Source organism: Balaenoptera physalus (genome assembly GCF_965194825.1).
Source record: "Balaenoptera physalus genome assembly, chromosome: 20".
NCBI lineage: Eukaryota > Metazoa > Chordata > Mammalia > Artiodactyla > Balaenopteridae > Balaenoptera > Balaenoptera physalus.
The window spans coordinates 49,049,161-49,065,298 of NC_138901.1; the positions used below are offsets into that span (position 1 = coordinate 49,049,161).

The following is a 16,138-nucleotide window of genomic DNA, read 5'->3' on the forward strand; positions in this document are numbered from 1 at the left end:
ATGGGACAGGCATGGGGTGTGTGTGAGACGGCATTTCCCTAGGGCTATTTTAGATAGAGACTTGAAGGAGGCCCAGGGGATTAGCCAGGGAGGCTGTACCATTCAAGGGCATAGAAGAACAAGCTTCTAGGACTCTGCTTGGGCTGAGAAGCCCCAGTGAGTCATGGGGCAGCAAAGAGGGCAGTCACATCCCTGAGGCAGATGTTTAGATCCAGAGGTTTTTCTAGCTCCAAGGATGAGCTCACTTGAAGAGCCTCAATGGACAAATGGGACATGACCCTGTGACTGATGTTATTACTCCCTGTAGAGGAAGAGGAGGGCTGAACTTCCTGTGGTCCCCAGGGAGAAGGATAGCTTTCTGTTTAGTTCTTTTCACATGGACTTGGCTCCTCTCCAAAGCTTCCAGACCCCAGTCATTGTCCAATGCTCTTCCTGATCTCATTCTAGAAGCAAGTGGCAAGACTTCTGCTCATTCCTCAGAGTCTTTTTGTCCTTACCACCTCCACAATCTTCCAGCTCTGCTTATCAGATTCTCTCTAGATCCTCTTACTGTGGGCTCTGGGGAGCTACCTTGATCGCTGTAAAGAATTCCAGGCAGCAGGCAGGTGGCATGTAGAATTATCTGAGGGAGTCACTGGGAGAGCATTTCTGTACTGTCGTTTCAAGAAGTTGAGAAAAAAGAGGGCAGTAGCAGAAGGATGGCAGAAGGGAAGGGACTTGACAAAAGAATCAGAGGTAGGGAGAGAAAGCCAGGAAAGAAGATGCAGAAGGGAGGGAGGGAGAGGGTTGCCAACAGAGGAGGGAGGTAGAAGGTTTTGTGGATGAGGGTAGTTTGAGGAAATACTGGCAAATGGCATGAGATTCTTCCTTTCCTCCCTGAAGGTATTCCTGAGCTCCTCCTTGATTCCTGGGCTCCTCTGAACTAAGCAGCTTGGGCAGAGGAGGGTGAATCATGACCCAGGGATGAACCTTGTGTGCCAGAATGATTCATGGGGATTTGGAGGCTGGTGGCAGCTGGGCTTCTTGATGAGGTGGGCACTACTCACAAGAAGGAGAAGCTCAGGAACATGTCACATCATGGTTTCTACCGCCTGAACTAACCTAGGCATTCAGGAGGGGGTCCAATAAAGACTACAAACCCCAGAATGCATCACTCTGCCCTGAGCTCAGAGGATGGGTTTGTACTGCATCATGGGAAGAATATGTACCTGGGCTGTCCCTCCCTCCTGAAGACAGTCAACGTGGCCTCTGTGCTATGGGTTCCCAGTTAGGTTGAGGCAGAGCCTGGACCAAATTGGGAAGTAGCAGAGTTTCTGTCAACACCTTGTCTCATGCCCTTCAAGGGGCCCGTTCTCCCCAGATCTCAGCATCACCCACAAATTAAGGACAATAAGATGCCTTAGGGAACATTCAGCTCTATACTACAAGTTTACAGTGCACTCAAGTCATATACACATTTGAAAGTGGCAGCCTGGGGAGACTTGCAAGGCTCCCTTTACTGGTCTCATTTCTCCTCTTCATTCTGTGTCCTCCACCTGGTTCCTTACCCCGAGAGGATCTTGGGCTTCCTTGTCTATGTAATTGATTGCTTGTCTTCTCTACTAGCTGTCAACTCTGTGAAGGTTCAGAACATGTCTGTCTCTTCAAATCTCAACCTAGCCCAGTGCCCCACACATAGTAGATGCTTAATAAATATTTGTGAATAAATAATGGCATGCCCAAGGCAGGTCATTGGTGCCAAATTAGTGCTGTGAGATAATGGAGAGGGGACAATTGCTTTTGAGGGGGAGGGGAGGTCATTGAAAGTTTCACACAGCAGATGGGTTGACTGAAATCAGTCTTTTTTAGTTTGCTTTTGGCCACACCATGCAGCTTGTGGGATCTTAGTTCCCCCGACCAGGGATTGAAACCGTGCCCCCTGCAGTGGAAGCGCTGAGTCCTAACCACTGGACAACCAGGGAATTCCCTGAAATCAGTCTTAATTATGCTTTAGGTTTCAGTCAGGGGAGAGGAAGAAGGAGGGCATCCAAAGTGGAGGGAGTGACTTATGCAAATGCAAAGTGGTGGAAATTGCAAGATGGTGTGGGGTCAGGGAGAAGACTGGTTCTGGTGGAGCAGGGAGTCTCTGCAGGGATGTAGAAGGAAGGGTTGGAGCAGGCTGGGGCCAGGCTTTGTGTTCATCTGAGCCATAGGACATCCTTAGTGACTACATGGAAGGGGTTACCCCATCACAAAGATATTGGCACCCAAACAAGGGAGTCCAGAATTATTAAGCTGGGTTTTCAAGCACCATGGCTAGTGATAGGAACTGAGGGGTTCACTGCTGACTCAGAAGGGAGGGGAAGGGATCTGAGTTACAATGGCTGCATTAGGACTGAGAGCCAGAGAGAGGGAGGAAGGGGCTTTCCAACCTCAGGGACCCTCATAACTTCTGCCCAGAGAGTGCCAGACATCCAGCACACACCCTGGAGAAGCCAGCCTCACGTCCCCACTTCCAAACAGCCCATCAATTTGCGGGATCACAGGCACATTGGTGACTTATTTTGAAGTCTCTGCCTGGATGACACTTGCTTTCTGAGTGAAAGGAGAAGAAAATTAGTCTCCTCCAAGACAGCTTTCAAACCAGAGCTACATCTTCCATGGAGCCAAGGGGTTTTTGGGGTTTCAGGGAAGCAGGAGCAGGGGCTACCACCTCACTCCAGAGACTCCCAGGGGCACACTGCTGCCTGTTCACCTCAAACCACTCCTCAGAGGGGGCTCCGAGACCCTGCAGCATCTGGAACCGTCTGGGATGCCACAGCTCCAGCCAGGCTTCCTGGAGTATCCAAAGTCAACCTTTTGAATTTAGGGGCAGAAGGAGGGCTCTGCTCTCATAAATGGGAGTCCTAACTCCTGAGTATTTGCTCCCACTCCAGGAGCAGGACCAGATCAGCTTTTGCAAGAGCCCAGGGTGGGTAGAGACAGCAGCAGAAGGGGGTTTGATGTGAGCTGCTTTCCATCGCCAGACCGAGGCCTCCAGCCAGCCCACCACTCCCAGCCAAAGCCTTTGATCCTCCACAGCTCCATAAATGTTTAATGCCACTGGTTGGGCAGAAATGAGGCAGGTGCTGAAACAGAGAGACTGGGGAAAGGACTTAAGATCCATGATGTTGGCTACATTATTTTCATGTAGGAGCCCTGGGATGGGGGGAGGAGGCCTTCCCCCTCCATATGATTGAAGTCCCAGGATTCAAGTTTGTGGCTATAATAAAGGAAACTCTAAAAACCCACCAATGGGTTGAAAATAAAATGAATAATCAATTGCAGAAGCCCAATCCCCGGTTTGATTGAAGGAGAAAGATGGACAGTTAAATGACAATCAAATGCAAATACAGCTCAACAAACACCACAGCAATTACCAGGCACAGGGACCACATGGTGCTTGCAGGCAGCAGGGGTTGGCAATTTGGAAGCCTGGGCCTGTGCAGAGGTGATGGGTGTGAGGCCATTTTAATGGACAGTTAAATAGATGCAAACCCTCCCCATATCTACTTTGCATACACTGTTAATGAGTGGGGAACTGGAATTCTGGCATCCAGAGGGAGGTTATATCACCTTCTGTGGCTGCCTCTGCATCATTTCAGAATGGAAGAGGACCCGAGTGCCTGGGAGGTGAGACCAGAGTGGGCCCTTGGATCAGAGGACCTTGACATGGTCACTCTAGTCTCATCGGATTCTTCACACCAGCTGGTGCTGAAGTGTTGAGGGTTGAAATTGAAGGGAGCCTGTGGGGTCCTCTGGGAAAGGGCTCAAGGTGCTGGTCTTCCAACAGCTGAAAGGCCCTCGGTGAGAGTGGCCTTCTCTTCTAGATTTGCATAATGCTTTGCATCTCATTTGAATGCTATTAATTTGGTGTCAGGCTAGGTTGGCACCGTGTAGAAAAGAGAACAGCTGGCTTTCTCCCTCCCCTCTGTACCCTGAGGCTCACCCTGAGCATAGCCCTCCCTAACTTGGGGGATGAGACCTCCACTTCCACCACCCCTCAATGTTCCCTGGTACTTGGAGAGTCTCTTGGTGAAGCCAACTCCTAAAAGCCAAGGCTGCCTGGGCAGTGCGGCCACCTGCAGAGTTATGCAGAAGGAAGAAGAAAGAGTCCCCCAAGGTTGTCCTCACCAGACCCAGAGAAACCTTGGGAGTATGCTGGCAGCTTTCTTCTCCCCAAGCAATCAAGGCGGCTTGGCTTGGAAAGGGTCCAAAGATAATAACCCAGAAAGGGAGGGAACAAAGACAGGTGATAATCCCAGAGAAATATAGAGGGCTCTAGAAATAAAATGCTCTGAACTCCATATTTCTAGTGCTTGAACTTACATTAAATACATCTGTCCAGAGGCATTGGGTTTACAGTGGTGTGGCTCAGGCTGGAGACCTGGTACCAGGATGATGACCATGTGATGAGGGAGTGGGTCACGGGTGGGGGGGGCGGTGAGCTCCTGAGAAAGGGGGAGGAGGCCCCAGATGCATTGTGTGGGCTGCTCCTGTCAGGTGGGCCTCAGGGTGCTACTGTGAGCTGGGGGTGTGGGAGGAAGGAACAAAGTTTCCAGGCTGCCTGGGATGCCCCTCAAAGGCATCTTAGTTCTTTCCTATGTGGAGCCAGCTAGAGTGCCCCACCTGCTTCTTACCTGGGTTGGCCTGACCTGGAATCTACGTCAGTAGTAGACAGAGAGTATTTATGCATAGGACAAGCAAGGAGGAGGTACCAACTGACCAAATGCTGGTCTCCTTTTGTCAGGGAGAGCCCTTCTACTCAACAGAATCCCAAGGCCAGCTCCACCTACCTCTGGGGACTAGGACAGGATGGGAGAGGCATGAACCACTTTCCTGACCTCATGCCCTTGCCCCTGACAGTACTTACCCTGGGTCATGCCATGGCTGGGGGTGGAAGAATGCCTCCCGCCCTTTTTTTTAATGCCTGAGATAAGATTAGGGGGTTGCTTTGAATAATGTGAGAGGATAATTGAGTTTTCCCCTTTAAGCAAACCCAGGCATGAAGCTTTGGAATTACATAAAGGACGGGCTCATAGCTGGTTCATATTTTACAGAAGGCCTTTAAGTATTTCCTCTTCAAAAAGATTGCCACATGCATTTAAAGCAGATTTATGAAAATTTGGTATGTTCCCCATTTTTTTAGAAGTTAGCCCTGAATCCAGTGGGCTGTACTTCACCTCTAAAAATCAGAATAACAGCACCATTTATTATTTACTATTACTGGGCATTGAACTGGGGAATTTATATCCTCACAGCAACCCTATGAAGTAGGTACTGTTATTGTCCCCACTGTACATATGAGGAAACTGAGGCTCTGGGAGGCTAAGTGATTTGTAGCTAGTTAGTAGGTCCAACCAAAATATACAGAATACCAAGGCAGAGCAGAAAGCTATAGATGCCAGTGGGCCTTTGCAGGAGCAGGTGTGCGAGGGATCTCAGGTTCACTGGACCTCTGACCGCTGCCCTGGTCTCACCTCCAGGAGGTCTATGCCCAGATGTTCTCCTCTGGTGCAGTCCGTGGATGGTGGGCCACATGGAACAGGCAGGGCAGGGCTGGTTACTTATCAACTTATTCTTTAGACAAATATTAAGTATCCACTGTGCTAAGTGATGGGGATAAAAAGGTGAGTGAAAACAGACATTGCCCCAGCCTGCTCAGAGCTCACTGTCTAGAATGGGAGACCTTGCGCAGAACCACCTGATTAAATGCAAAGCTACAATGTAGCAGATGCTCAGGAGAGGTTCACAGGGCTGTGGAGGACCACACTGGGGACCTGACCTAGTCAGGGAAGGCTTCCTTGAGGAGGTAGTGATTGAATACAAATTCAAAGGACAAGTATGAGTTATTTGATTGAATAGGGATGGGAAGTATGTTCCATGCAGAGGCAACAGCATGTGCAAAGTCCTGTGGTAGGCAGGACTAAGAGACGGTTAGTGTGGCTGGATGATAGAGAAAAAGAAGTGGGGGGTGGGATGCAGCTAGAGAGGCAGGCAGGTGTAGAGCTCCAAAGCTCAGGGGGCTGCACATGACCTCTAGGCTCCCCATCTGCCCATCTGTCCAGGCATTCATCTGTCCATGCATTCATTCTGCCTTCCTCCAACCTCCTACCCAGTTCATTCATCACCCTCTCACTGGTTTGTTTACTGAATGTGGGAACGTTTATTGTGGCAGAACCTTAGTGGCCTGTTGGAAAGGCAGAGCTCCCAGTCCAGGGAGGGGAGATAGAGAGTCTCAACACACTGAAACACAGCATGTCCATTTGTACAAGGTGCTTCAACAGGGCAATGAAAGCCCTAGAGGCTAAGTGTCTCCCATGGTTCAAGCTTCCTAAGGCAAAGCAACATCATCCTCTCCAGGGAGATCTTCCAGCCACACAGTTCCTCCTGGCATCTATCTCATTCCTTTGAGAGCCCCAAGGTGGGGAGTGTTTCTGATGTCCCTTTTCATTGGCCCTTCTTTTGGGTTCTTAGGCATCTCGGTCCCAGGAGAACACAGGGAAGCTTGGTCAGGTCTCCCTCAGATATCAGAATCCAGTTCCAGACACTACCTTTTCTGGGCATGAAAATAGGACAGAAATCCCAAATGTCCCTTAATTCCAGCCATGCACTCCCACCCTTCACTCCTCCTTGAACTACTTGTCCTCTGCTTGTGACATCACAATGGTCTCTATGGCAACCAATTGTGAGGTCACCAATCTTTAAAGCAACAGAATCTGCAGGGCCAGAGAATGGCCTGGAAGAGAGAGGGAGCAGGCAAAATGCGGGCTTGAGAGGGAAACCAGCTCCCACTGGGAAAGCACAAGGCCACCCAAGACCTATGGGAGGGAGGAGGATTCCACTTCTAGCCCATCTGCAGGGGGGTAAAAACAGCTTCTTGACTTTGCCCCTCACTGAAAACTTCTACACTGACAATCCGCCCCTCTGAAATTGCCTGTGAAGGGAGAACTTCATCTAATCCCACTCAGATGAGCTGTAGAAATTGATGGGACACGGTGAGCAGCATCCTGGGATCACTGAGGTGGCCCCATGTACCACTGGGAAGTGGAGGTAGGCATGATTCTGGTCTCAGCCCCACTGGCCCAGAGGGGCTGGCCAAGACCTGGCCCGTGTTGGAGCCTTGATTTCCTTATCAGGGAAGGAGTGAGGATGTGAAGGTGCTAAGGAGCTCTGTTTCTTCACTTATAGGATAAGCAACTGATTCGCTTAATGCTGTTGGGCCTGCCCTCCATCTTCTGAGTGAGTGGGGGAAAGGAAGTCACTGGTACTTCTTGGGTAGGGCTGGGCAGGCCTGCTGGCTCCTCTGAGATCATGTTAGTGGTTTGTAAGAACAAGGCCTTCTGGAAAGGAAGACTGCTCATCAAGAGGCTGGGGGGCATCCTGAACAGTGCCCAGGCTTCAAAGTCAGGTCTGGGTTCAAATCATCCCAGCCTTTTGCTTGCCTTGGGCAAGTCTCTGAGCCCCTCTGGGCTTCTACTTCTTTACATAAGGAAGATAAGGGACTTCCCTGGTGGTCCAGTGGCTAAGACTCCATGCTCCCAATGCAGGGAGCCCGGGTTTGATCCCTGGTCAAGGAACTAGATCCCACATGCCGCAACTAAGAGTTCACATGCTGCAACTGAAGACCCCGCATGCCGCAACTAAAGATCCCGCCTGCTGCAATGAAGATCCCACATGCCGCAACTAAGACCCGGCACAGCCAAATAAATAAATATTTTTTTAAAAAATGAAGGCAGGTGATGCTACTTGCCTTTCAGAGAAATATTCAGTGAGATAACCTGTAGGAGTGCTTGGCACATAGTAGGTGCTCAATAAATGCTCATTATATTTTTCTATCCCCTCAGCCCTTAGCCTAGGGTTTTGCATATTATATGTGCTTCATTAATGCTTGTGACTATAAGTGCAGCGTGAGGAATAGAGGCAGTGTTTAGAGCAAGGGAAGTCAGTGGATCTGGGTTCAAATCCCGATCCTTACCAGCTGTACGCTTTCAAGCAAATCACCTTACCTTTTTGTGCCTCAGTTTCCTTAACTATAAAATGGGAACTAGTGATAGTATTGTCCTCATAGGGGTGCTTAGGACTAAATGAGACAAGGAGCGAGAAAGCCTGGCACTCATTAAGTGCACAGTGGCTGGTGGTGATTGTGCTCAGTCTTGAGTAGAGCTGTTTCTGAACATGCTGCACAGTTTCTGTTCACTGTCAGCTTGAAGGGAACGCTCATAAACCTGTGGGATGTCTGGAACTAGAGAGTGAGTGAGCCTCAAGACAGGGACATAGGATGGCAGCCTCCCCAGGAAGGGGTCACCACTTCCTGTTTGGATTCCCTTGGTGTGGACACTCAGGACTGCTGCCCAGTTCATGCCAGTCACAGGGGCTGGGTCCCCAGCTGGGCTCCATGAAATGAGGGCTGGGCTGTGTCTCACTCATCTGTGAAGCCCACGCCAAGGCCTGGCGCATGGCAGAGGCTCAGCAGCAGTTCAGGTGAACTGAGTTAGATGATGTCTATCATGTTCCGGCTAACATACAGTCTGCGCACACCCCTTGCCAGGTTCTGTTCTAAACATTCTGCATGTCATTGATCCTCACAGCAACTTTTAAGGTAGATGCTATTATCCATTTGTAAAATGAGGAAACAGAAAGGCTAAGTAACCTGCTCAAGGTCGCACAGCTAGTAAGCAACGATGGGGCTGGGATTTAAACCAGGCTACCTGGCTCTAGAATCTGAGCTCTTAACTCCCATGTTACCCCCAGCCTCATGGGCCCTGCCCAGCCATTTTGCCACATCTGCCACCACGAATTTCCTCCCCCAGCTCTCCCTCCCATCCCTCTCTTCTTCCGGCTGAGCCTGGGCCCAGTGCAGCCCAAAGAATGCAAATTCTCCCACCACCCGCCTCGCCTCAGCCATCTCCCTCCCCCTCTGCTGAAATAAAGCTGCGGCTGCCACTGCCACAGCTGAAGCCGTCACCACCAGATCCTTTGCTTATTTCAAGTCCTCCTAAAGCATGTCGAGTTCTTAACTTATTAAAGATAAGCACATGGATATAGGGAGCAAATCTCTTTATTTATGACATAATCTCCAGCCCGAAAAAGCGGCAGGAACAGTGTTGCCTATATTAGGGAACCAATAGGAAAAAAATCAATTAGATCCGCCAGAGCGTTTCGCTATTAACTTTCTTCTGATGTTTCTCTTAAGGCTGGCCATGGGGGTCTCCAGCAGCAGCCGAGCTGGAGGAAAGAGGAGAGCTTTGTAGGAACAGAGGCAGGAATGTCACAAGGAAGGCAGTAGGCCAGGCTCCCAGACAGACACGGGAGTCTCTCCATCCAGGGTCTCCTTCACCGCTTTCCAAATCTCAGCCAGGAAGTCCTTATGTTGATTTGACCTCCATGTTTCTTGCTGCAGTTTCAGCTGGTGTCTTCAGGGGCAGTGGGAGTCAGCTGGTTATTCTTTGCTTCTTGCAGACCAGAACCACGAAGTCTAATCACATTTCTGCTAGATCCTTTGAGGGCAGGATCCTCTTCTTCCTGGAAGAATGTTATTCTGGAGGGGCTCTTGTGGACTGATTTTTAGCATAGTTGTCTTCTGCTGGGTAACCCTGCCTGGGACCTGTGCCCACTCCACGAGGTCCTTACGTCCATCTGCCTGCCTTCCAAGCTGTCTCCCAGAGAGCGGGCTCTCCCTAACCCCTGAGAGCCTCCAGCAAGTGGGATGTCCTGCTTCCCATAGTAACCCAGGTCTCCTCAAAGCAATCATGGCTTCTTTCCTAATTCTTCCTCAGGGCCAGGCGTGTAACAGGTGCTCAGTAAATATCATAGAATTAATAATTATCATAATAATAACTCTACTGACCAAATGCTCACTCTGTCAAGGCTGAGAAGGGCAGGCGCTTTGTTACCCAAAGTAGGACCGTTTGCTTCTCCCTGAACCAGCAGACAGCCCAGAAGAGGCCTTGAGTTTTGTTTTGTCTTATTTTTTTGGCCAAGAATAGCAGTAGCAGCAGTTCTGAGAAGTTAAGTATTATAATCCCCAATTTACAGAGGAGGAAAGAGACTCAGAAATAACTTGTCCAGGCTAATAAGTGAATGAAATGCTCTATCGATCCACTTTCGGTCATTAGTAAGTCCTTCTTGAGGTCTAACCTAAATCTTGCCTGTTTCAGCAGCACCAGTTCCTTCTCTGTCCCATGGAAGCAGAGGACAGCATCACCATCCATGCAAACTTCCCTCAGTTTAGGAGTGTCCACCAGCTCTTTGTACAGGTTGACCCACAATGAATATTAAACACCAAACTTCACAGAGGCCAGCCCTGCAGGGCAAGCAACGAACCAACCTTCCTCATGCCTGTTCATTATTATAATTAATATTGAACCAGAGTTGGCGGCGACCTCGCCCTCACCAGGTATTTGGGCTATTTTAGAAGCTTATTCAGATCAATGACAGACAGCTCCAAATAGATAAACTCCTCGCCATCTAGACGAATCAATTGCAACACTGTCGTCACAACAAGCCCAAGAAATTGATCTGATTTCAGGCGACATGGTAACTCAGCGCTGGGCAAGCTGGTTTTAATTTCCCCGTGGCCGAGACCAGCTTCCTCTGCTCACTGAAGCACTCCTCTTTCCCAGCTGGTGTTTCATGCACACAGGTGTCCAGGGTCCTTGGAGAGCTCAGGCCAAGGGGGCAGTCGTATGGAGGACAGGGTGACTGGGAGGCTGTGTGACCTTGTGGAAGGCTCTTGAACCCCGAGACCCAGGAGGAGCTGACTCAGACCTGCTGCTGGGAACCTCGTTTTGCTGGCTTCAGCTCCGATTTTCCGCTGCCCCTTGCAAAAACCAAGCCTGGAGGCCTTTCTGGGCTGCCTCCCAAATTGGGAATCACAGAGGTAGTCTGCCTATTTCAGGCACTAGGATAACTGCCCTTCTTGGTCTTGGAGATGGAGTTTGTCTAGCAGCGCAGCAAAAAAGCTCACCCGTACAGACACAGCCATTTATTGGGTGCTTACTTTATGCCCAGGGAGTAAGCTTAGAACTTTACACCCCTCATCTTCTTAACCCGCACAACAGCCCAAAGAGAGGAAACAATTTCCACATTTTGTAGAAGAAAAAACCAAAACTCAAAGAGGTTAAGTAACTTGCTCTGGGTCAGACAGCTTGTAAGCGATGGAGCCTGGATTTGAACCAAGGTCTATTAGACCCCCTTCCCTAAGCCTTAGTCACCACTCTGTCCTAAACATACCATCAGAGATCCCCTCATTCTCCCCCTGCCTGAATCCTGTCTGGTTAAATGAAGCCATTCCTCTTCCCCCAGCCTGCCAGGGAAGGGAGCCTCCCCAGAATTCTCACGATCAGCAATTATTCCCTGAACTTTCACCTGATGCTGCAGGTACTGAGCTGAGGGTGTTGAGGAGATGAGTCAGGAGGCCAGCTGGCCAGCTGCCTGCACCTCAGCTTTTACTCCCCTCCTCTCCCCAACCGTGTTAGTCTATCTAGGTGGTGAGGCATGGGGCCTGGGACAGGCAGCACGGTGTTGGGAGATGTGACTTTGGAGTCAGCTGATCTGGGTTCAAATTCTAGCCCAATCACTATAGTCCAATACCCTGGGCAAGTCTCTTAACCTCTTGAAACTTCTCTTATCCAGTCTCTACAGTGGAGATACTATTACCTAAATCACAGGTTGTGAGGATTAACATGAAACACTGCAGGTGGAATACCTAGGAGTGCCCAGCATGCAGCAGGTGCTCAACATGTATTGGGTCCTTTTCCCCTTCTCTTGCACCTCCTCTTTCTGGAACCCCATGCCTTGGGTGCCCAGTTCTGAATGGCCAAGGTCAGGGCTTTTTAAATATATTTTAGCTAAGAAACTCTTTAAAATCAGGAGATAGGGGCTTCCCTGGTGGCGCAGTGGTTAAGAATCGGCCTGCCAATGCAGGGGACACTGGTTCGAGCCCTGGTCCGGGAAGATCCCACATGCTGCAGAGCAACTAAGCCCGTGTGCCACAACTACTGAGCCTGTGCTCTAGAGCCCGCGAGCCACGACTACTGAAGCCTGAGCGCCTAGAGCCCTTGCTCCGTAACAAGAGAAGCCACCACAATGAGAAGCCCGCGCACCACAACGAAGAGTAGCCCCTGCTCTCCGCAACTAGAGAAAAAAAACCCGTGCACAGCAACAAAGACCCAACGCAGCCAAAGATAAATAAAATAAAAAATAACTAAATTTAAAAATCAAATCAAATCAAATCAGGAGACAGGTAATGAGGAAGGTAAGGATACAAACACATAAAAAGGGAGTTGGTCAGATAGCGATGGGGGCTGGGAGCCCTGCTGCTCCATGCCTTCCCTCACCCCCAGCCCCATAGTAGCCCCCCAGGGGCTGTGACTGAGCCCTGAGCCTGGCTGATTTTCTGCCTCCAACACTGTCTCTCAGCCACCAGCTACCTTGAGCCTGTTTGGATTTAGAACAATTTAGGTGCTAAGCGGGCAAAGCTACACCAACCATATCTACCTCCTTTGGGGGTTGGGATTGGGCATTGCAGCTGGGGAGGGCTTGGGTCTGCGGGCCAGATGGCTCTGGATTGTGAAGGGGGTCTTCTGTCTGTCCTGGGGAGCAAAGGGCGTGAGCTGAATCTTGTGGGGGTGGATGCCTGTTCATCAGGCTCAGCATCTTACGTCTTCCCTGAGGGAGGCAGGGATGTCTGGACTCTGAAGCCTAGCAATGGAGAGTGACATACAATACCACACAGCCAGGGAGTGACAGATGCGGATTCAAACCCAGGCCTATATGCTCCAGGGGGCTGGGATTGCCCGCACTCCCTCTTCTCTGTACTGTGGCTGCTCCTCACACACACACCCACACCCCCCGCCCCCCCACGCGCCGTCCCCATTTTGCATCTATCAGCCCTTTCACCCACCAAATACAGCGCATGAAGAGAGAAACTCCAAAGAAAGCAGGAGGGAATGGGAATAGATCCTGGAAGCACTTCCGGACTCATGAGCTTGTCTCCAGGAGAGGTTATCAGAGAGGCAGCACTGTCTCTGGAGGGGTTTCAGCTGGGGTCTCAACTCAGCTGCCCCCTGTAGCTCCCACCTCCTGAAAGCTACTGAGAGACAAGGTGACCTCTTATGTGTGTGACTCTATATTTTGAACAGGCAATACCTGCATATGGTTCAAAAAATAAAGGTTAAAAAAATAACCTGGTTCATTGAAAATCCTCCCTCCCACCCCAATCTCCCTGTTCCCCTTCCCAGGGGCAGGCGGTGTTCTCTGTTTCCTATCCACATATATACAAGCAAATAGGGACACATATTCTCTTTCTTTAGTCCCATTTTTAATACACAAGATGTAGCATAGCCCCGCACACTGTTCTGTGCCTTGCTTTTGTCACCTGACAATATATCTTGGAGATTACTCTGATTCAGTACATAAAGAGCTGCCTTACTCTTAGGTGTCTTTTTATGGTCACAGGCTTCTCGGGAGCTCAGAAGTAATCACATCTGGTTTGATTAGCTTCACATTTCCATTTATGACTTCCCCGCCCAGAGAGGGCAGGAAAGCTCTCCAAGGTCACGCAGCAAGGACTAAGGATGCGCCCTGATTTCTCTCCCCAGCTCGGTCCTCGGCTCCTGGCCCGGGCCACCTCGAGGCTGAGGCTGCCCAAGCAGGGGAAAGAGAGGGAGGGGGGCATCTTTAATTGAAATGCTCTCCGCGCTGCTCCTTTGCAGCCGGCACCTGGCGGTGCGTGGTGCGGCTGCGGCCGGCCTGGTGCGCTGGGTGCGCAAGGGGCCGGGGCGGGGGGTGGGGAGCGGCGGAGCGCCCACTTGGGAGCAGGCGAGGCCAGCTGATTCCCCGGGAAATCCGCGCCGCCTGCTTCCTGGTAATGAGCTCCCGGGGCCCGAGGTGAGCTTCCCTAGCTGCTCACACGGCAGCCTCGTGCACCAAAGGAAACAGGGACTTTTTTTTCTTCCGTGCTTGACAGCTCATTAGAAGAATTAATTTACTCCAGCGTTTGCAGTTTAAAGGACATTATTTACTGGTTAATTGTTGTTATTACAAAATGTTAAATATCATTATTTATTTCCCAGGCCCTGACTGCTTCTCTGACAGGAATTTATTAGGTGAGACGGGATCACCGGTGGGCACCCCTGTGCTGAGCAGCGTGAAGGCGGGGGGTTCACCCTTGGGCCTAGGTCTCTGGGCAGGGCGGGCACGTGGAGGGGCAGGACGTGAGGGGCTGTCTAGATCCTCCCTGCCCCCCACCCAGGGGGCTTCCTGGAAGCCGCTTCAGCTTTGGGACCCTCTGTTCTGACTGGGCAGCACTCTGCCCTACAGTCTATCAACCATCACCCACATCTCAGTCTGAGGGGCGAGGCTGATTACACTGATATTACAAGTTAGGAACCTGAGGCTCATATACAGGTGACAGGCTGGGTGCTGATGAATGAGATGATCTGGAAAGGAGAGAGCACTGTTGTCTGAGACCCAACACCCAGTCCTGGGAAATGTGGATCTCTGGGGCAGACTGCAAACAATGGCCCTTTAGACAAGGCCTTCAGCTCCACCCTTTCCTGCCCAGGAACCTGCCAGCAGCAAGTCCCCTCAAGGTAAATTTGGAGAACCAAAGGGAGATGAAAAGTACTTTGAAAAAGTATGAAAACGGGCTCAAAGAAGCCATTATTGTTGCTGTGCTGTAAATTATTGCAGAGTTATTTCTGGCTGGCAGCCTGGTTTATTTTAGACCCTACCTCATTTCTTAGGTTATAGGCCCTAATTCCTTGCCTGGTGAGACAGAAAGAGTCGAGCACCACTGGGGTGAATCCTGAACAGATTCAGAAACTATTGTATAACTACAGCTTGAGGAATTTTGCAGAGTCCCAGAATACCAGGGCTTGCCATCCTTCAGAGGTCTTCTCCACCTGCCCCTCATTTTATTTTATTGCCATATTAAATTTTAAAGAATTTTATTCATTTTTCAAATAGGTAATTCGTGCCCAAGGTGCAAAATTCAAAAGGCATAAAACGGTATATGGTGAACTGTCTCTCCATTCCTCAGAGGCAGCCAGTGTTATCCATTCCTTGTGTTTTACTATATTTAAAAACAGCATTGTTTCCCTTTTCTGTTCATGTAGAAAATACAATTATTCCTGCAGAAGGAAATAAAAATCATATGCAATCCCACTATTCAGAGCTGAATACTGTTAACGTTTTGGTGTATCATCAGTGAGTCTTTTCTCTTTGCACTGACACACATCTCTAGTTACAAACTTGCATAACCTGAGTTTATTACTTGTTTACGTTAAATATTGATTCTTCAGAAATAAAGGTCTGAGAGGATATGTGCTAAATTGATAATTGGTATCTTGAGGAGAGGAACTGGACTGGGTTAGGGTAAGGGGGAACTTTGCTTTGTATTTATTATATGAAATTTAGAATGCAAATATATTTGTACATTACTTCCCCCCAATATTCCAGAATCTGATTTTAAATGACCGCATCCGAAGGCAACTATTCAACCGATCCTTTCTTTCTTTTTTTTATTTGTTTATTTATTTATTTTTGGCTGTGTTGGGTCTTCGTTGCTGCACGTGGGCTTTCTCTAGTTGCAGCAAGCGGGGGCTACCCTTTGTTGCAGTGCGCGGGCTTCTCTTGTTGTGGAGCATGGGCTCTAGGATCGTGAGCTTCAGTAGTTGTGGCACACGGGCTCAGTAGTTGTGGCTTGAGGGCTCCAGAGCGCAGGCTCAGTAGCCATGGCACACAGGCCTAGTTGCTCCGCAGCATGTGGGATCCTCCCAGACCAGGGATCGAACCCGTGTCCCCTGCATTGGCAGGCGGATTCCTAACCACTGCACCACCAGGGAAGTCCAATAACCAATCCTTTCTTATTGTGGTTTGAAGATGTTTGCTGGTTTTGCCATTATCAGCAAAGCTGGGGTGGACATTTTGTACATCTTTGCACACTCATCCAATGTTTCCTTGGGGCAGTTTCCTAGAAAGGGAATTGCTACAGGGAATGTACACTTTAAGGGCTTTTTGATCCATCATGTCAAATTTCCTTACAGGCTGTTTCAATCTCCCATTCCACCAGCAGTGCCCGCTCCCCACCCACACTTCCGATTTGTTCGGCACA

At 49.8% G+C, this 16,138-nt stretch overlaps 1 protein-coding gene across 5 annotated transcripts in view; it reads right to left on the reverse strand.

Moving 5' to 3' along the window:
* Positions 1-16,138, reverse strand: part of SEZ6 (seizure related 6 homolog) — a 97,449-nt gene that overhangs the window by 44,590 nt on the left and 36,721 nt on the right. The gene's annotated exons all lie outside the window — the stretch shown is intronic.